Genomic DNA, 22,096 nt, shown 5'->3' with positions numbered 1-22,096 from the left:
CCTGACTCCAGGGCCAGTGCTCTATTCACCGCACCACCTAGCCACCCCTTGTTGCCTATCCTTTTAATGTAGAACTCTTACCATTACTGTTTAACTCCTACTGAGGGATATAGGAACTCCCATCATATTGAGCTCACAGAGTTGCCTCCAAAGCTTCAAATATCCACCCCAGGATTGCCATTATGTCACCACACTCAGGAAAAAAAAAACAGAAAGCAGAAGAAGCAACTGGAGATTTGATAGTTTCAAGATCACAAAGGCCAGCACATGTATTGGCTGTACTATTTGAATAGTTCATCATTTCTCTTACTGTAGGGTCCCTCCCCTACTCATCATAGGAAGTTTATGGATCATTTTGATATGTATAACCACACATTCACATACATATGTATGTATACACACAAATATATATATATATATATGTATACATTTATTTACTGTCATATACTTACAAAGCTATTAATCAACAAAGAGGAAAGAAACACCAATGGTATTTCTGGGTCTAATGGTATGCACAGTTTAGTAACTTTCCAGAAATAATTCCAATTTGATTTCCAATATCTCTGCTGCTTAATACCTTTGTGATCTTGGAAGAGTGACCCTCTGAGTTTCAGTTCTATCACATGTAAAATAAATGTTTTGGCTGGAGAGGGACTTCTAAAGTTCCTTTTAGCTCTAATTCCTATTATCCTGTAAACATAAATCAATATAGCATGATATACACCTTAAGTACAGAAATAAGATCAGAACTAGAAGACTTGATACCTAAATTTCAGTCTGGAGCAAGGAGTTAAACCAAGTAGATGACTAGTTAAAACAGATAAGCTTCTTCAAGTCATTGGACAAGCAGAGACTTGCAAGCTTCTGCCTTATTTCATTATGATCACTACTTGAGAGCCTAGCCCTTGAGTTGGGATGTACTATGGATTCACATGTTCAGTGAGCAAGTACCAATAATTGTGCCAAAGAGCCCAAAGAAATGATTGTATCTGATAATCCCTCATCCACTGATTCAGGAAGTTCCACTGTTCATTCCATGCTCTAGTTTTAAACTAGGATGAATTGGCACATTTGTTGGTTCAGGACAAAAATTTGTGAGTAATATTAGAGCCTTTAAAGTCTTATTATATATCATCAAAGATAACTAGAATCTGAATCCTCTTCTATGAGGCTTAGTCCTGGAAGGCAACCTAGGTTAGTTGAGGCATCTGGTTCACTGTGAATATATCCACTGGGGTTCATGAAGTCTTTTCCAGTCTTTCTAAATATTAGGAAGAAACAATGAAAGAGAGGGAGAGAAACAGAGAGAGAAAGAGAGAGACAGACAGAGAGAGAGAGACAGAGACAGAGACACAGACAAAGACAGAGAAATAGAGCAACAGAGACACACACACACAGAGAAAACATCAAATAGACATTGATAACGTTTTCTAAAGCCAGGCACACGGCGAGCTATTAGTAAAACACAACTGTAAAAGAAAAAGAAGCTGACTTATCCTTATATTCATTAATTTTTAGCCTCTCTGGGAATAAGCCCAATTTATCTTGCATATATCTTGTTTGTACATAGTCATTTGCATGTTGCTTGCCCATTGCACAGTGAACTCCTTGAGAGCCCAGAATGATTTTTTTCTCCTTTCTTTGTATTCTTGGTACTTAGTACAGTGCCTAATAGTCCTAGTGCTTAATAAAAGCTTACTGACTTGAATTTGCTCTCTTGCTGATTTGATTTTCTCTTTCCTATTTCCATTCCTGCTCGGCCATAATGTTTTAGGATCTCCATTAATTTTAATGTCATTGAATGTACTTTTGACAGAAAAATTTGGAAAGACTTATAGGAACCAATGCAAAGTGAAGTGAGCAGAACCAAGAGAATGTTGTACACAGTAACAGCAATATTGTACAATGAATTGTAAATCACTTAGCCATTCTCAGCAATATAACAATCCAAGACAATCCCAAATGATTCACAATGAAGCTCCTGAGAAAAACTAATACTGTCTGAATATAGACTGAAACAGGGTCTTTTTTGCTTTCTTTTAAAAAAAATTTAAACCTTGTACAAAATGACTAATATGGAAATGCTTTCAATGACTGCACATATATAACATATATTGGATTACTTGCCCTCTCAGGGAGGGGTGAGATAGATAGATAGATAGATAGATAGATAGATAGATAGATAGATAGATAGACAGACAGATAGATAGAATTTGGAACTCATAACTTTAAAAATGTTTAAAAATGTATTTTAACATGTAATTGTGGAAAAAATAAATATAAGTGCCCCAAACCTCCAAAATAAATAAAGTGAGGAAGGGGAAAGACCAGCTGCTAGAAAAGGTGTGAGGGTAGTCAGAAAAACCTTTGAATAAGAGGTGGTTCTTCACTGAAACTTTGAAAAATAATCATGATAAAAGACACACAGGTATGAAAAAAAGAATATATGTTTTGCATGTATCTTTGAGGTTTCCATCTTGAATTCTTAGACATACATGTCTTGCTCAAGAGTTTGACAAGTTTTCTTCATGTAAGCATTTGGCATAGGAAAAGAGAAAGGTAGAACTGAGGGAAAATGAGTACATATGACCAGTGATTACAATTCATCCTATCTTCTCCAGCAGATTGCCCTCTCTATCCTCATTAGCTATAGTTCTGTATTTCTCCTCTCTTTAATGGCTAAACTCCTTGAGAAGGCCATCTATAAGTGGTGACTCTCCTTTTAATCTATTCTAAACTCTGAAGTTTGGCTTCTGATTTCATCATTCATTTGAAACTACTCTCTCCAAAGTTGCTAATGATTTAAAAAAAAATGTTTTGTTTATTTACTTTTAGTTTACAACATTCAGTTCCACAGTCCCTTGAGTTTCAAAGTTTTTCCCCTCCTTCTCCTCTCACCCCCCTCCCCATCATGGTGGCATGCACTCTAATACAGGATCTACAAATATCTTCACATTCATTTGTCAGGTTGTAAAGAAGAATAACTGATGGAATGATCAGTGGGAAAGAGGAAACAAAACAAAACAAGAAAAAGAAAAACAGCAAGTAGTTTGCTTTAATTTGCATTCAGACTCTGCATCTCTTTCTCTGGATGTAGATATCTCTTTCGATCATGAGTCTTTTGGAGTTGTCTTATAACCTTACATTGCTGAGAGGATCGCAGTCTATTGAAGTTAGTCATCACACATACATTGTGTCTGAGATTGTGTACAGATTTCTCCCGGTTCTGCTCTTCTCACTCAGCATCAGTTTATCTAAATCTCTCCAGGTTATTATGAAGTCCTGTCTGCTCCTCATTTCTTACAACACAATAGTATTCCATTACATTCATATAACACAACTTGTTTAGCCATTCCCCAATGGATGGGGCATCCCCTTGATTTCCAATTCTTTGCCACCACAAAAAGAGCCTCTATAAATATTTTTGTACATATGGGTCTTCCTCCCACTTCTCTGATCTCTTTGCAATATAACCCTAGAAGTGGTATTGCTGGGTCAAAGGGTATACACAGTTTTATAGCCTTTTGGGCATAAGTTCCAAATGACTCTTCAGAATGGTTGCATCAGTTCACAGTTCTACCAACAATGTATTACTGTTCCAATATCCAATGATTTTTAGTTACCTAATTGAATGACCTTTTCTAAAACTCAACCTTGACTGCTCTAAATCATTTGACACTATCAACCATACTCTTCTTCTTGATACTCTCTTTTCTCTAGAGTCTTTTTTTAAACACTGCTCTCTCCTGGTTCTCCTCCTGTCTATCTGATGAAGCCTTATCAATCTTTGCTGGATCCTCATCCAGGTTGTGCTCACTAACTGTGGCTGTCTCCAAAGATTCCGTCCTAGGTCCCTTTCTCTTTTCCCTTTATACTGTCTCTTTTAGCAATTTCATTAGCTCTTATGAATTCAACAATCATTTGTATGCAAATCTATTAACCTTAGCCAGCCTTGACCTCTCTTCTGACCTTCTGTCTCACATTACCAACTGCCTAATAGTCATCTAGAATTGGATGTCCAATAGCATCTTAAACTCAACATGTACAAAACTGAATTCATTATCTTTCCTCCAAAATCTTCCACTCTTCCAAACTTCCATATTACTGCAGTGAGTGCCACCATCTTCCCAGGCATCTAGACCTGCAACTAGATGTCATCCTTGACACCTCACTTTCTTTCGCCTGCTTTTTATAATCTATTTTCAAGGCCAATAGATTCTACCTCCTTAAAATTTCTTGTTTGTCCCCCCTCCCCTTTTTACCTTTTACTCTGTCTCTTCCCTGGTACAGGTCATCATCACCTCATGCCTAGACTACTACAATAGCCAGGTAGTCTTCCTGCCTTAAATCTCTCCCCACCCCAGTTCATCCTTAGCTGCTGAACTTACATTCCTTTCTAAAAAGAAATTAAAAGCATTTTGTTTTTTTTTTAATCAACCAATATCTTTCTTTTCTTCTCTTTCCTCTCCCACTCCTACCAACTGAGAATACAAGAAAATCAAAACCCATTATAAATATGTGTAGTCAATCAAAACAAATTGCCCCATTAGTCACATCTAAAATGAATTTATTAGGGTGGTTAGGTGGCACAGAGAATAGAGCACCAGCCCTGGAGTCTGGAGGACCTGAGTTCAAATCTGGCCTCAGACACTTAACACAAAGACTAGCCATATGACCTTGGGCAAGTCACTTAACCCCAAATTGCCCTCCAAAAAGCAAAAAAAATGAATAAAATGAATTTATTTCATTCTGCATTCTGAGTCCTTCACCTCTCTTCCAGAATGTGGGTTGCATGTCTCATCATTATTCCTCTTGAATCCTGGTCACCAGTCATTATACTGATAAAAGGTTGGCACAATAGTATTTTATCACATTTATGTACCATAATTAGTACATCTATTCCCCAGTTTATTCCCTGAGACACTGCCAGCACTGGGCTATTTTCCCCTTTTACCCAAGTGAGACAGACCTTTCCTGAAGTCCTTCTAAGTTATCTTGGGCTAGAAAATTGTTTCATTCCATCTTTTTGTGGATTCTCTTGCTCCAGAATTCTTTTGAAGCTTGATTTCACATTGTTTTTGTGGGAAACTGGGAAGAGCTCAGGAAACTTCCTGGTTTCTCTCTGCCATGCTTGTAGAAATTTTGGAGTCATTCTCTTCTGTCTTTGTATCTTGAGTTTCCCTGTCACCATAATAGTTCTTATGGTAGTACTGTCTTTTTGTTTAGTCATTCTTTTCAGCCTACTTCCTCACTTTGAACTTGATATTAGGGTTGGGTTCTGTAGCACTTCTGAAGTGAAAGTCTGAGTTGGTCCTGTTGCTGCTTTTTGTGGGGGCATATTGAGTGCTTCAATATTCTAGGATCTTAAAAACAGGATCTATAGATTTTCAGTGCTTTCAAAGAGTTATGATCAAGGGCAAAGATCTGATTGCTGCCTGCCTGGTCTGAGCTCTTCAAGTTCCTAACCTTTGTTCAGGTCTGAACTAAGAGCAAGCTCTTATGAACTCGCTAAAAAGTCCTGTTGGTTCAAAGTGGCATAATCTAGGATCCCTTTTGGTTTGGGATTCCTGTTTTGGTTATTCGTCTGTGGCCTGTGTGATGCTGGAAATGAGGCCCTGCTCTATGCCTGGTGTCTAAGCAACACCACTGTTGCTGTTGGTTTCTGAACTTTCTTCTTTCTGGGTATATCACGTTGGCCTCTCTAACCAGCAATGCTGCTTCTCCCTCCAACCCTTGCATGTCTGCCCTGAATCTATGATCTGGAATGTACCATGGCATGAAAAATTGTCATTTGTACCCATCAAAGTGCCAGGCATAGGTCTGGGGGTGCTCCATTTTGTAGCCAGAGATTCTTCTTGGTACAGTGCAGACCCTTTCACAGAGTACTGTATGATCCTAGGTATCCCAGTTTCTACAGACCTCCCTATCTGTCTCTCTTTCTACTGAGCTGGGCTGAACAAATGATTTTTTTGCCATTTTTCCAGGCTTTCCCTATCAGCATTTGATCTGGTGCATTTTCTAGGTCTGTTTGGAGGAGTTACATAGAGGGGAGCTCACTACATGGCTTCCAACCACTCTGATAGCTTGGCTCTATCCCACTCCCAGAGTGATATTCCTAACCTGCAGGTCTGATCATGTCAGCCCCCTGCTCAATAAACTCCAGTGACTCCTTAGTACCTTCACAATCAAATATAAAATCTTCTGTTTGGCTTTTAAAGCACTTAACAACCAGGCCCCTCCCTATCATTCCAATCTTCTTACATTTTATTCACATCAACTTCTGTAATCCAGTGACACTGGTCTCTTTGTTGTTTCTTAAACAAGACATTCCATCTCTTGACTATAGGACTTCATTGGTGATTCCTCATGTCTACAATCCTCTCCTTCTTTACCTCTGACTCTTGGCTTGACTTCCTTCAAGTGTCAGCTTAAAAGCCACCTTCCACATGAAACCTCTCCTGTCTCCCTTTAATTTAAATCTTCAATTTACCTGTATCCATCATTTACATACCTGACTGTTTGTATGCTATCTGTCCCATTAGAATATGAACTCTTTGAGGGCAAGAACTTTGTTGGTCCTTACCTCCCCCCCCGCCCACATTTCATTGCATCCCTATCGCTAAACACAGTACCTGGCATATAAGTGCTTAATAAATGCTTGTTGATATGACTTGACTTGGGTTCATATCCTGTCTTTGACAAGTGCTAGCTGTGTGACCATGAGTAAGTCACTTAACTTATCTGAACATCAGTTTCCTTATCTCCAAAATTTGGGATAGTATTTATACTTCACAAGAGCCTCAGGGGTCATTATCCAGTCCCACACCTTCATTTTACAGATGAGAAAACTGGGATCTAGAGATAATAAGTAACTTCCCCAAGGTCACTTGGATTGTAAGTTATCAGCTAGACCTTTAACCTAAGTCTTATTGTTGCAAATTTTGACAAGGGTTTATACTAGGAGACCATCACAGAAGACACTGCATCAGCAGTATGATCTATAAACCTTAGGATCATGGATCTAGGGTTGGAGGGGACGTCAGAAGACATTTAATTCCACTCATTTATTTTAGAGATGAAGGGACAGAAGCCCAGGGAGGTTAAATGATTTACCCAGAATTTCCTGGATAGAAAATGGCAGAGGTAGGATTTGAACCTAGATCCCATATTCTTTCCATTGTACTATGAAAGCTCTGAAATAGAAGGTAAGCCCCTTGAGTATAGGGACTAGTGATTTTTGTCTTTGTATCCTTAGCACCTAGTACATTGTAGGTACTTGATAAATACTTGTCAAATTGAATTGAATAAAAGTAAATGTCTTCTTTTTTTGAGAGAGAGAGAGAGAGAGGAAAACGGAGACAGAGGGAGAGGCAGAGACAGAAAGAGAGAGAAAGAGAGAGACACAGAGAGAGAGAGGCAGAGAGACAGAGAGAGACACTGAGACAGAAAGAGATAGATACAAACAAACATACATACATACATGCATGCATAGAGACACAGAGAGGGAGAGAGAGAGAGAGAGAGAGAGAGAGAGAGAGAGAGAGAGAGAGAGAATATCAAAGAGACATTTAAACATTATCTAAATACAGGCCACCCATGAGCTGTTAGCCCATTAGTAAAACAGCTGGCCTTAAAAAAAAAAAGGACCTGGCTTCTGCTTATATTTATTAAATCTGGGAGAAGGATTCATCAATCACAACAATAGGTTTTAAGTGTTTGCTGGGCAAGGGGAGAATCCCATAAGCACCCTTTGAAGTATCTTTTACTGAAGGTAAACATCTGAAGAACACAAATAGCCTGCTCTTTTTTTTTTTTTTTGCAATGAGTAACCTTGTCAAAGTGGCTAGAATAGAGAGGGTGGGGGTGGGGTGACATCATGAAAAGGAAAAGCAATAAAGGATTCCTTATGACAGCAATTTGCACATTTACTGCTCTTTGATATGTTAACTAGATTTTGCAAAATGGAATTCTTTGTCTTTTAGAGGTCCTTGGGCAGTGATAGCTCACAGTCAGAACAATGTTTTGCAATAGGCGTAATGCATCTTCTAATTAATAAGGTAACTTGGACAACCTCTGTAAATCAGTGACATCATTATAAGAGAATACAACTGAAGAGTTGTTCATAGGGAAGGAAAGATCCTCATAACATCTGTATCATTATTTACTGCGAGTAATGACTAGAATGAATTGGATTGAATACTAGGAGATCAATAGACCCTATTCACTAAAGTTTTACAAGGCCTTTATGAACCTTTGATTCTTAGGGATGGGAGGGAGATGGGGAGGAAAGGAGGGGAGAAAACATTTCCCTTATGAAAATTAGGGATGTTGTAAAAGTACTGCAAAGTTCTTCATTTTTGTAATTAGCATCATCTAACGACCAAAGGATTCTGGTTTTCTAAAATTAATGGCATGTAATTTTAAAGTTGGAGAGATTAATTATATTGCAGTATTTTATGGCACTGTGATATACTGTATTATGGTATTTGGAGTGATTAAAAGACAAATAAATAGCAGACTACGTGAAAAGATGTAGCTTCAAAAATTTGGCTAGTTGAGTGTATGATGACTATTTCTTGTAGATAGATTGATTTCATTACTAAAATGGAGACAGTGCCATACCTTTGACTTAGAAGACTTGTGCTTGTTCAAGTGACAGGTGGAATAAGACAACAGTCTCCCAGTTGAGTTCTTAGATTTATATACATATCTCCCATATAACCCAATAGAAGCCAAGTAATTCATCTGAAGATGCAACTGTGTAGTCTCGAAAGTACAACAACAATATAATAATAGTAACTATGCTGATGATAATATTAATAACAATAATGAAGGTCTAGACCTATGTTCCTAAGTGTGGTGAACTTCTGATGTAGAAGCTTCCTCCACTGATACAAAACAACAACTTTTATGTAGCTTATAATCCTTAAGAATTGTCAATGGCACTGAGAAGTGATATGTCTTATCCATTGTCACATAGGCATTCCATGTCAGATAGTACTTGACTCCCAGTTCTTGCTACCTTCTACTTAGGGGTGTGCTGGATCCAACTTGAAGGCACTCAGGCCTATGTGAATATTTACATCTTGAAAATCAGAATGCTACAAATCAGGGCTTAAGTTAGTGTTACTGGACTCTGGAGGAAAGAGTGAGGCTGGTGATTTTGCACAACCCTGCCTCACTTAAATCCAATTCACTTGCAAGTCATGACATTGCCTTTGTCCTGGTCCTCTTCCAGAACAAAGGACAAAGAACAATCAACAATAGGTGAGTAGTAGTAGCTGCCCCACTGGGGACCCAACTGGCCAGTTCCAGTCGTGCAAAACAGTTCCTCCCTCTCTCCCTCCCTCCCTCCCTCCCTCCCTCCCTCCCTTCCTTCCTTCCTTCCTTCTTTCCTTCCTTCCTTCCTTCCTTCCTTCCTTCCTTCCTTCCTTCCTTCCTTCCTTCCTTCCTTCCTTCCTTCCTTCCTTCCTTCCTTCCTTCCTTCTCTTCTTCCTTCTTCCCTCCTTTCCCTCCATCCAGTGGGTACTCTGCCCAAAGGAATATAAATTTTGATCACTGAAACCTTGCAAGATTTCTTGGGGTTTATGGGCTAGATTTCTTTTTTTAAGGATCATGACTTGGACCCAAATCACTCTGGTTCTAATTGATTGGCTCATTTGGTCACTGTTTGGGCTCTGATGGCTCAGAGTGAGTGTAAATAGAAATTGCTTCTGTTTTGACCAGAAACTCTGAGGGTCTTACCCTCCCAGATTGATTTTTTTTTTGATTAGGTAAAAGAGGCCATTCTTTGCCTCAATTCTTACCTAGCCTTAATCACTGAATGGGTGTTGTCTCAGACAAACTGAGACCTGGTAAAGACCTTAGCTTAAAAAGGCCAACCCCTCCCACTGTATGCATAGCCATCTCCAGTCATTTTGATCTATATCTTGCCACTGTGCCTAGATGGCTTAGAAGGAGAGAGTGAGGCTGGTGACTTTTGATAGCCCTGCCTCACTTAAATCTAATTCACTTGAAAGTCATGATATCACCTTCCCAACAAACAACAACAACTTTTTCTAAACTTAAGAAAATAATAAAGAAAAATATTAATAATGCAGATTAAACTTAAAAGTGTATTGCATACCCCTTTTTTGAGAGCTGATTGTTAAACATTTACTAACACAACCCTGCTTCAAGGCCAGCTGGCTAGTCATTACTCCCTTGTGCCCCTCAGCAATTTAAACAGATTACTTTTACGTAGTACTTTTAAAATTTGCAGCCATCTAGTTTGGAAATGGAAAAGGCCAAAACTTCTGTGTTGATCAGTCAATAGTTGGACTGGTCCTATTCTTCTAGCCTGCAAGAAATAAGGAGACCCAATCTGAAAGAAAAAAAAAAGGAAAGGAAAGGAAAGGAGAAGTAAGAAAGGGAAAGAAAAAATCACAATCCATTTTCTGTTGGGCAATGTTGGGTTGAAGATAGCACTATGGTGGGGGCTGGTTATACTATCTGAGAACATTTTTAGTCCATTTTTTAAAAACCAAGAGAATAAAGCTTTTACTTCATTCTGAAGATTTGCACTAAATTGTTTCCCTAGTGATGTGCAGGAGTGAATGTGTCTCCTTAACCCTCACCCTTGTTCCTGGGTACTATCTTCTATAGTAGAAGGCCTGTCAGAATAGCTGAATAGGAAGTAGCTGTATCTAGCAGTACAGATATGTTTCTTCAAAGTCCACATGAAACATAAATATGTTATCACACATGTAGTAAGTGTGCCTCTCTTTATGAAGTAAACCTGTTTTAAAGAAGTTGTATGTAAACAACATTTTTAGAAAATCGAAGTGTATTTTAAATGCACTGGGTGAGCTTGCTATTTAAAGGAACCCTGTGGTGAAATCTTTTGTAAAATAAAGAATCCTTTTGTAATGTAAATTTTATACCCCCCTCCCCCAATTTATCTGTTTTGTGAGTTAGGATTTTTGTATAACAGGTTTTCTTTCTTTCTTTCCTTTTTTTAAAAGTATACACAAATACAGCATTCATTGCAAAACATTTTCTGAGATCTTAGTCTCATTCTGTCTCTCTGTTTGCTTCCTTCTCTCCATATCCCTCCATCTTATTTCCTCCTTCCCTCCCTTTTTCCTTTTCCCTTCTCTTCAAGTGTATCTTTTAAAAAAGAAAAATGTATGATATACAACTTTTAAAAAGGCCTTATATATACATACAAATTTAATTTAATATAGTAGATCACAGTGTAAACATATATAGATTACATATATAACAAGATTTCAAATGATATATAAGATAAAGATTACACACACATATATATACATGTGTGATATATGTATATAAATTATGTACACGTAATAAATCCTAGTTTAGGACCAATAAATAATATACTGTTACATGTTATGTGTTGGTTCTGAAATGTGATTTCATCATTGGTATGGGGAACTCCAGCTGGGCAAATTCCCTCTCATGATCCACATCTTTAACTGTACTTTAAAAACAATTTTTCATCTGTGAGAGCTGCCTGAGGGCACTAAGAGTAAATGATTTGCCCATTATCATGTGTTCAGTACATGTAAGAGTTAGACTTGAATCCAAGTCTTTCTTTCTTTGAAGTAAACTCTACCATGTTGCTTGCTTCTTACTCTACAAATACACAAGCACAGGCACTGCTGCCTCCCAAACCTATGGGGGAAAGGTATACATACATACACACATTATTCATAATTATACAACTTATGTTTTATAAGTGTGTGTACATGTATATATGTATGCATTCATGTGTATATATGTGCATACACATAAAATAGACACATGAGCAGATACGCACCTCAGGAGGAGTTTTAAAATAAACTCATGTGATCTTAGGATCAAAGATTCAGAGCTGGAAAATTCCTTAGAGACCATCAAGTCCAAAGCCTTTGTTTTACAGATTAGGAAACTGAGGCACAGAGAGTTTCCTTCATTTACCCAAGGTCATTCAACCAGTAAGAATTTGCATCCAGGTTCATTCACTATGTCATGCTGCTTCTCTAATAGGTTTAAGATTTTAAACTTTTGGAGGTCAGTCAATAAACATTTATTAAGTGCCTGCTATATGCCAGACATTGTACTAAGTGCTATAGATACAGAAAAAGAGGGAAAAAAGACAATCTCTGCTCTCAAAGAACTTGCAATCTGGTGGGGGAGACAACAAACAAACATTTCCAAACAAACTATACACAGGGTAAACAAGAAATATTTAAAAGTAGGAAGGCACTAGACATTAAATGGGTGTAGGGAATGTTCTCCCTAAAAGATGGATTTTAGTTGGAATTTGAAGGAAGCCAAGAAAGCCAGGAGGCTGAGATGAGGAGGGAGGGCATTCTGGGTACAGAGGGCAGCCAGAGAAAATTCCCAGAGCCAAGAAATGGGTTGTCTTCTTTAAGGAATGGCAAAGCAGTCATTGAATAAAAGAGTACATGGTGAGAAGTAAGGCATAATGAGACTGAAAAGGCACTTGGAGGTGTGGGTCAGGTTATGAAGGAATTTGAATGACAGAAGATTTTGTATTTACTCCTAGAGGCAGTAGTTTATTGAGTAGGGGTGTAACATGGTTGGACCTGTGGTTTAGGAAAATCTGGCAGCTGAATGGAGGGTGGATTGGAACAGAAAGAGAGTTGAGTCAGGTAGATTCATCAGTGGGTTCTTGCAATAGTCCAAGTAGGAGTTGAAGTCCTGAATCAAAGTGGTAGTTGTATCAGGGGAACGAAGGTCACGCATTCAATAGATGTGGAAAAGGTGAAATCAACAGGCTTGGAAACTGATTGGATATGAGGGAGGGAGTAAGAGATAGTGGAAAACTGAGAATGACACCTAGCTTGTGAGCTTGAGGTACTGGGAGGATGGTGTTGCCTTCTATAAAAATAGGGAAGGTGGGAGGGGAAAGCATTTAAGAGGAAAGATAATTATCTGAGTTCAATTTGGGATATGTTTAGATGTCTACTGGAATCCAGTTTGAGATGTCTGAAAGGCAGTTGGAGATATGAGATTGGAGGTCAATAGAGAGGTTGGGGTAGGGTAGGTATATTTGATAATCATTAGCATAATAATTATATCCATGGGAGCTGACAAGATCACTTAGTGAAGTAGTATAGTGGGAGAAGAGAAGAGGGTCAAGGAAAAAACCCTGTGGGATACCTATGGTTAGAGGGAGTGAACTAGATGAGGGTGCAACAAAACGAGACTGAGAAAAAGTGGTCTGATAGGTAAGAGGAAAATCAGGAGAAAGTGTGTCTTGAAAAATTAGAGAAAAGAGAATATTAAGGAGAAGAGGGTGATCAACAGTGTCAAAGATTGCAAAAATAAAGAATGAGAATTGAGAAAGGGCCATTGTATCTATCAATTAGGAGATGACTGGTAACTTGGGAGAGAGTAGTTTCAGTGCAATGATGATATTGGAAGCTGGGTTATAAGGGGTTGAGAAATGAGTGAGAGGAGAGAAAGCAGAGGTCCCTATTCTCCCTTTCAAGGAATTTGGCTGCAAAGGGCAAAAGAGGCATAGGGCAATAGTTAGTGGGGATGGAAGGCTCAAGTTATGGGTTTTTCAGGATTGTGGAGATATAGGCATATTTGTAGGCAGGAGGGAAGGAGCCAGTAGATAATGAGAGATCAAAGACAAGGGATAGAATAGGGTTGGGGGGGGGGAAATTGTTGAAGAAGACAGGACACAATGGGATTGCTTTTGTAGGTAGAGAATTGGATCTTGGTAGGGAGTAAGGAAGATTACTCTTCCTACTTCTTTTGCATCACCCCCTAAAGCATTTAACTTGAAGTACTTCCTGTCACATATCCTTATAGACAATAGTAAATAAATCTCAGCTTGGGTTCCAAACTCCCTCTAACAATATTTCCTGCCTTCTTTTCCAGTTCAATTCTACAAATCCTACATGAACACTTGATGTTTCAGAGATATTGAAGTAAAGTTTGGTAAGGAAAAAAATGTAGTGTTTCCAGTTTATTGTACCTTGTCATGTCCTTTATTTATCAAACTAGTTATCAATATTCAAGTATATAGACATCCTTAGAGATAAGGGCCTATGACCTGTTGATGAGTCAGCTCCAATTGGAAGTATGATAAGACATTTCTTCTCTAGGGTTCCACACAATATTCTAGAGGTTAGTAAGAATATGTATATATGCTCTAAAATGAGTAATAACAACTTCTGAAAAGTAGCACCCAAATTTATATGTTCTAATAACACAAGTAGAATTCTATCTCAAAAATAATCTTAACATTACATAATTCTGCTTGACATAGTACAAACAATTTTTAGGGTGGGAGTAAGAAATTTTGTTTTGCTCGTAAAGACCTCATAGAAATCTATTTGGAATCTTCCCCAGTGACTCTTTTCCTTAGTAAGGATTCCTCTTACAGGAGATTAAGTGCTTTTGAAGTTGTTGATATCTAATTCCCTTGGAAAGTCAAATTTTCATCATGATAAATTTACATATTTCCCAGAAGAGACTTCTGATAATGAAGATAGAGAAGAGGAGATAGATAAGGTTTAGTGAATTGGTCACATCTTCAACTTTATACATTCAACCCAATGCAATTCAAATAAATCCAACGTTTAAACCCCTATTATGTGCTAGGCTCCTTGGAAGGACAAATACTGAAGCTGAAGTTTAAAATACTTTGGCCGCAAAGTGAGAAGACAGGACTCATTAGAAAAGCCTCTGAAGCTGGGAAATATTGAAGACAAAAAGATAAGGAGACAGTAGAGAGTGAAATGGATAGATGATGTCATGAAAGAAACAAACACGAGCTTGGACAGACTTCAGGAGATAGTGGAGAATGGAAGATCCTGGCATCCATAGGGTTATGAAGAATCAGACATGACTGAATGACTGAACAATAATAAATGTGTTAGGCACTGTTTTGAGAGGGAGGGGGTGATGTAAAGACAAATAATCCCTTCTTTCAAGTTACCTGGAGAGAGCACAGTTATCCCTTCCACATCTCAACTTTCTCCATCATGGTTTTGATATATCATGGGTTGGCATAAGAAATTAAATGGGATTTAGTTTTTTTTGCTTTTTGGAGGGCAATTGGGGTTAAGTGACTTGCCCAAGGTCACATGGCTAGTAAGCATTAAGTGTCTGAGGTCAGATTTGAACTCAGGTCCTCCTGACTCCAGGGCCAGTGTTCTATTCACTATGCCACCTAGCTGCCTCATAAATGAGAATTTTTTGGGGGGAGTTTTGTAGAAGCTGCAGATGACTCATGAAGACCAGCAGATGACATAGAAAAAGTATAAAAACTCAGAAAAACATAATATAAAATATAGTGTTGTTTAATATAAACATATTTTAATCTTTTAATACCATAATAATTCAGCCTTCTCTGTTTTGGAGAGAATTTTTATGTGAATTTTCCAGACCACAGGATTGCTACACCCTTAACCCCTGTGATGTGGAAGGGATATCTGTACATGATTTTTGGTGAAAAAAAATCTTTTTAAAGTACTAGTAGTTAAAAAGATAGAGGCAACTAATTGGCTTATTGGATAGAGCATGGGGCCTGGAGTCAGGAAAATCTGGCATGGTATACTTATTTACTAGATGTATGACCCTGGGCAAGTCACTTAACCTATGTTTGCCTTAATCCACTGGTGAAGGAAATGACAAACCTCTCTAATATCCTTACCAAGAAAACCCCATGGACAATAGAATCCATGGGTCATGAAGAGTTGGACAGGACTGAACTACTAAATAACAGTTAAGTTAAAAAGTTAAAAGACACTGTTGGATGCAAGGATAAAAAGATAAAAGAAAATAGCCTATGGCATCAGTGTGCTTTATTTCCTATGCTATTTATTAGTGCCCTAGTGTGATGCAGAGGAAAGAACACTGAGCTAGGAGTCACAGAACCTGGGTTCTCATCTGATCAAAATGTCAGTTGTGAATCCAGGAAGGCCATTCTGCATCCCCAGGCTTCTGTTTAGTCATTTAAAAAATGCAGCTAATAGCAACTTACTTTCTCTGTTTCCCAGGGTTGTTGGGAGGCTCAAATGAGAAAATAGATGTGAGGAAGATTGTAAATTACAATGTCCTTTTTGAATGAGCAACATTATTATTTATTACCGAGTTTAGCAGAAGGAGTTTTGGGAACTTCCTGAGATCAGAAGTACTAATTGCAAATCAGCTTGGATTAATGCTGGGTGAACTTGCCCAACAAGATGTAATATTTAAAATTGTAACACTGAAGCTGTATGACTTGCAGGGTTGTACATAAAGCATTTCCATTAGAAGGCCAATTTCTCAGAAGGCTCTTTTAGGAACATCTGGCTGAAATGAAGCACACAAATTTGCTATTCAGATGTGTGTGTGTGTGTGTGTGTGTGTGTGTGTGTGTGCATGTTTTGACTTCATTTAACTGCTTGTGTAGCTGCAAATTATTTGGCATTTTGAGAGGTTTCAAATGTGTCCTTGTTTTCTATAGAAGGAGTTTGATTCCAAAATCACAAATTTGTGAATCTGTTATTTCTTCTAAGAAATGGAAGTAAGGTATATTGAAGACAGATTAATAATTGAAATGCCAGTGTTAAAAATGAAAAAAAAAGTAGACTGCTCATGTGGTATTAGTCACTATAATTACTTATAATATTGATTATATTTTTGAATTACAGTGTCATGATAAATAAAATGTCCTGATACTTAGAGAAAGAGATACTTAGAGCATGAGAGAAATAATAACAGCTTATAATAACCTAGCCCTAAGCTGTAATTAGTGAAATTTTGCTGTTTGAGGGAAAGTTTCTTGGGACTCTAATCTGCTGCTATTCTAAGTTCTGAAAAGTTACAGGTGAGTTTCTGGCTCCTATGATTTACATGGAAGGCAGCACATATGGGAAAAGTGCTGGATATTGAAGGCTTGGGTTCAAATAATTGTTTGACTTTGAGCAAGTCAATTCAGTCTAGATCTTAGTAACCTTATCTGTAAAAAAAAAAGTGGGGGGGAGGGCTGAATTAAATGACCTCAAAAGTCATCAGAGCTGTGAACCTAATCTTATTTTAATTCCTTATCTCTCTTGCAGTTGTTGGTAGCTTTAATTCATTCATTTTTAGAAAACAATCTCTGGGGCGGCCAGGTAGAACAGCGAGTCAGAGCACCGGCTCCAGTGTCAGGATGACCTGGGGATCGAATCCGGGCGCAGACACTCAGCACCCACCCAGAAACACCAGGCCGTGTAACCTTGAGCAAGTTACTTAACCCCGATTGCTTAAAAAAAAAAAAGAAAACAATCTCAGTCCCTCTGAAGGTCAGAATGGTTGAAATATCAAGTCTCACTGTAATAATTATTAATTGATTGGAGTCATGTTAAAGGGGATACTGTCTATCTGTAGTAATGATATTTCAGAGACATTCTTCCTATGATGGGAAATTATGGGAATGATGGAAAAATGTTGTGTTTCATAAAACCAATTGCCCCCAATACTGGCATAGTTTGATCTCTTTTGGGATGCCTGTAGCTGTGCTTTGGAGGGTTAAACCAAAGATGGAAAAAAAGTGAAGATGTTTAAATGAAAGCAACTGTGGTGGTAGCTTTGAGGCACCTAGGTGGCCCAATGGATAGACTGTAGAACTTCAGTTAAGAAGACCTCAGTTCAAATCCTTCCACATGTACAGTTATTCCCTCCACATCTCAACTTTCCCCACTTGTGTTTTCGATGTATCACTAGTAGGCATAAAAAATTAAATGGAAATTTTTTGGGGGTTTGCGGAAACCTCATGGGACACATGAAGGCCAGCAGATGACAAAGAAAAACCCTCAGAAATGCATAAAATACAGAGTGGCAAGGTGGCACAGTGAATAGAGCACCAGCCCTGGAGTTAGGAGGACATGAGTTCAAATCCAGCCTCAGACACTTAACACAAAAACTAGCCATGTGACCTTGGGCAAGTCACTTAACACCGATTGCTCTCCAAAAAAAAAGCAAAAAAAAAAACAACCCAATGCATAAAATATATTATATGTATATATAATATAAACATATATATATATATGTTTAATATCAACATATTTTATCTTTAGATACTATAATAATTCAGACTTCTTCTCTGGTACAAAGAGAGAAACAAACAATTTTATGCAGATTTTCCAAATTGCAGGGGCACTGGATCCCTGACCCCCATAACATGGAAGGGATAACTGTACTTATTAGGTATGTGACTCTGGGAAAATTGCTTGTCCTCTCTTGTCTGCCTTAGAATCCTCATCTATAACATGTGGTTAATAGCACCTACATTCCAGAGTTATTTTGAAGATCAAATGAGGTAATATTTATAAAGTGCTTTGTGAAACTTAAAGCCCTATATTAATGATAGTAAAAAAAATAATGGCCCCAATAATTATCCAAGCTCTTTCTATGGAAAAATTGGGATAAAAATCTAGTTTGAGGTATCGATTTATTCAGTAATTTAAAAAATAAACAAAGAAATATTATTTTAAGGTCTTTTCTTCTTTGTTAGGTTTGCTTGATGCATGCACAAAGCTAAAGATTAATCACTTTTTTTTTCTCTATAAAACTTTGTTGTAAAAGGCAATCAGGAAGAATATAAATGAAGAAAAGTTCCTATATCTCTCCTTGTGACTATTAGGAGGCTAAAAATGAAACCTGGAAATGGAAATGGAATAATAGAATAGATATTATAGATATAAAATAATAGAAATGGAAAAAATTAAACTTTTGTCCAATTTTAAAATTTATCTAAAAATAAAGTTTTTTAAAAGCTAATTTTAATATTTAAATAAAAACAAGCTTTTAAAATAATTTAAAAATTCAAACAGAACTAAAGCTTTTGGATAATCTTAGAATTTAAATAAAAAGCAAACAAAACTTTTAGCCAATTAAAAAATTTGTTATTGCAAAATACCTAGCATTTTGAGAAAAGCTGAAGAAGAAACTTACTTTGGGAATTTAAGAAAATTAATGAAAAAGACTCACATGTACAAACATATTTATAACAGCTCTTTTGGGGGTGGCAAAGAATTGGAAATTGAGGGGATACCCATCAATTGGGGAATGGCTGAACAAGTTGTGGTATATGAATGTAATGGAATACTATTTTGCTATAAGAAATGATGAGCAGTAAGTAAAGCGCTGGCCCCGGAGTTGGGAGGACCTCAGACACAACACCTACACAAAAAAAACTAGCCGTGTAACCTTAGGAAAGTTACTTAACCCCAATTGCCCTCCAAAAGGCAAAAAAAAAAAAAAAGATGAGCAGGCAGACTTCAGAAAAAGCTGGAAAGACTGGTGCTGAACTGGTGCTCAATGAGTTAGAACGTTGTGCAATGACTAACTTTGATAGGCTTGGCTCTTCTCAGCAATGCAAAATTCTAAGACATCTCCAAAAGGCTCATGATGGAAAATGTTCTTCACATCTATAAAATGAGTAAGATTGACTAGATTACCTTTAAATCCCCTTCCATCTTTAATTCTTTGACCCTATGATCTTATATGACTGGACAGTGACCTCAATTTAACAAGCATTTATAAACTGCCTACTCTGTGAAAGGCATTATTATTAGATGCTGTAGGTGTGAGAATAAGGTAGTGGGATCCTCCTTGTTGGATTGGTAATGAGAGGAGTCTCAGGTGTGAGTTGAACTAAATGGTTTTTTCATTCTCTTTCTTTTCCATTTTTTCATTTAATATTTTATTTTCCCCCATTTATATGTTAAAACAATTTTAAAGGTTTTTTAAAAAAAATTTTGGATTACAAGTTCTATCCCTCCCTCTCTCTCTCTTCCCCACTCCCTGAGACAGTAAGTGATCTGATATAGGTTATATTTGTGCAATCATATAAAATATTTCTATATTATTCATTTTGTACAAGAAGACATGAACAAAAAAGAAAGTGAAAAATAATATGCTTGAATAGTATTCAGGCAACATTAGTTCTTTCTTTGGAGGTGGATAGTATGCTTCATCATGAGTCCTTTGGGATTGTCTTGGATCATTGTATTGCTGAGAATAGCTAAGTCATTCACAGTTCTTCATAGTACAACATTGCTGTTGCTCTATATGATGTTCTCCTGGTTCTGCTCACTTCACTTTGTTTCAGTTCGTGTAAGTCTTTCCAGGTTTCTCTTGCAACTCTGAAATGTTGTGATTCTAAACTGAACACATTATCTTTACCCTCATACACTCTCCTCTTCTTAACTTCTTTATGATCGTTGAGGTACCATCATTTTCTATCACCCAAGTGACTTGTGACGGACCTAGGTGTTGTCCTTGAATTCTCACTCACTGTGCTCTGTCATATCTAATTTATTGATAAAGCTTGTAGATTTTATCTTCATAGCATCTCTTGCACAAGTGGCATAGCTACCGCTCAGGTGCAAGGCCTCATCGCCTCCTGCCTGGACTATTGCCTTTTGGTTGATTTCTCTACTTCACGTCTCTTTCCATTCCAGTCCATTCTTCAGTCATCAGTTGAAGTGTCTGACCTGGTTTACTTATGCTTCGATGGTGTAGGAAAAATTTTTCACAAAATTTATCTTGCAGGAGGAACAAAAATTCGCAGTAGGAACACCATGTCTGCTTTTCTGCTGGCTTAGAGGCACGAGCCAGAATCTGCGGCTTTTCAAGTGGAGATGTCACCATGGGAATAAGGCCGAGTGGGAATAGCCTGTCACTCTTTTGTTGTAGAGTCAACTGGCAATCCTCAGCTAACCCCTGCCCCAACTGGTATCATGCCTCACTCGACAGCTCACCCAACTCTTGAGGGCCCTCTGGAAGAGGCACTGACCCAACCTGAAGATAGTTCAGAATCGTCCCAAAATGATGCCCACTCCTGTCAATCAGCATCCAGCCTTTGGAGTCTGTGAGCACCTCCATGCAGCCACTGAACATAGCTTTGAGTATGGAGTCCTGCTTGGTCAGGGTCTGAAGTGTTGTGTGATGGAGCTAGCCCCCCACTTTCAGCTTCACATACTTGCTACTCAGACTGAGTGGCTTGAGATCTTAGGCAGCTTTCCCACCTATGCCTACGGCCTTAAGGGTGGGACATATGGGTAGCAGCAACTTAAGGGGGGTGGGGTTGTAATGGGAATAGGAATTTGAAGATCTTCCAAGCCCCTTAATAGACCTGGGGGGAGTTTGAAGCTTCCCTGCAGTGAAGATAAACTCTGCCCCCTGATAGGCTGAATGTAGTCACATGGAGCTTGTGGTGGGAATTTTGCTGAAGGAAAGCAGAGCCCATAGCAAGGTTGTTCAGAGCTAGCCAGACATTGGAGGAGATGCTCATTAAGGAGATAGAGAGGTTTGTGAGTAAATATTGATCTCATTTTGGTTTGTGGGAAGGCTGAAGGATGCTGTGGCTTTCAGCATTATTATGGCTTCTTTTGGTGCTATGATAGAATTGGCTTACTGGTTTTGGGATTCGGTTTTCTGGTGTGTAAATAAATGCTTCAATTCTATCCTCTATCTGGAGAATCTGGTATATTTTGTCATCAGATGTCACGTGATACTTATAGTCATGGTCTTTATCATGATTATGGGTACTGTAAATATTGCATTGGTGCTACAGGGGCTTGGGACTCCAGGGGAGGGAGTGGTTGGATATCCCAGGTCCGTGGCCTAGGCCACCATTCTGGCCACTACTGGGAAGTGGTGGTGAGTGGCAGCATCAGAAGCAAAATCCCTCCCCTCTCTCCCCCCTCCAGGCTCCAGGCCACCCCTCTCCCCTGACTCCAGTCCTAGTTATAACCTCTGACCCTGGTCCTCAGACCCCTGACTCTCTCCTCAAGTCCATCAATTCTCTACCCTGACTCCACCTACCTCCACCATCTCCTCCCTCTGTTCTCCCTCATGCCAACCATGACTCTTCTCAAAGGTAAAGTACAGGTTAATTTGTTTTATTTTCAGTTTATATCATGTACTAATCATTACTATTATATTGTAGGTGCATCAGGGTCAAAAACTTACTTAAAATTTTATAATTATTTTTATACAAATATTTTTGGGGATGTGGTACCCATCATCTGACTTTACATTATTTCCTATGGGAAAATTCACTTTGCAATACCGACAAATCACATGACGAACAGAATCT

This window comes from Petaurus breviceps, unplaced genomic scaffold, assembly GCF_028583685.1.
Source record: "Petaurus breviceps papuanus isolate PSGF00001 unplaced genomic scaffold, PetGlider_PUasm1.0 224, whole genome shotgun sequence".
In the NCBI taxonomy this organism is placed as follows: Eukaryota; Metazoa; Chordata; class Mammalia; order Diprotodontia; family Petauridae; genus Petaurus; species Petaurus breviceps.
Note: the sequence above shows the minus strand (reverse complement) of the source record.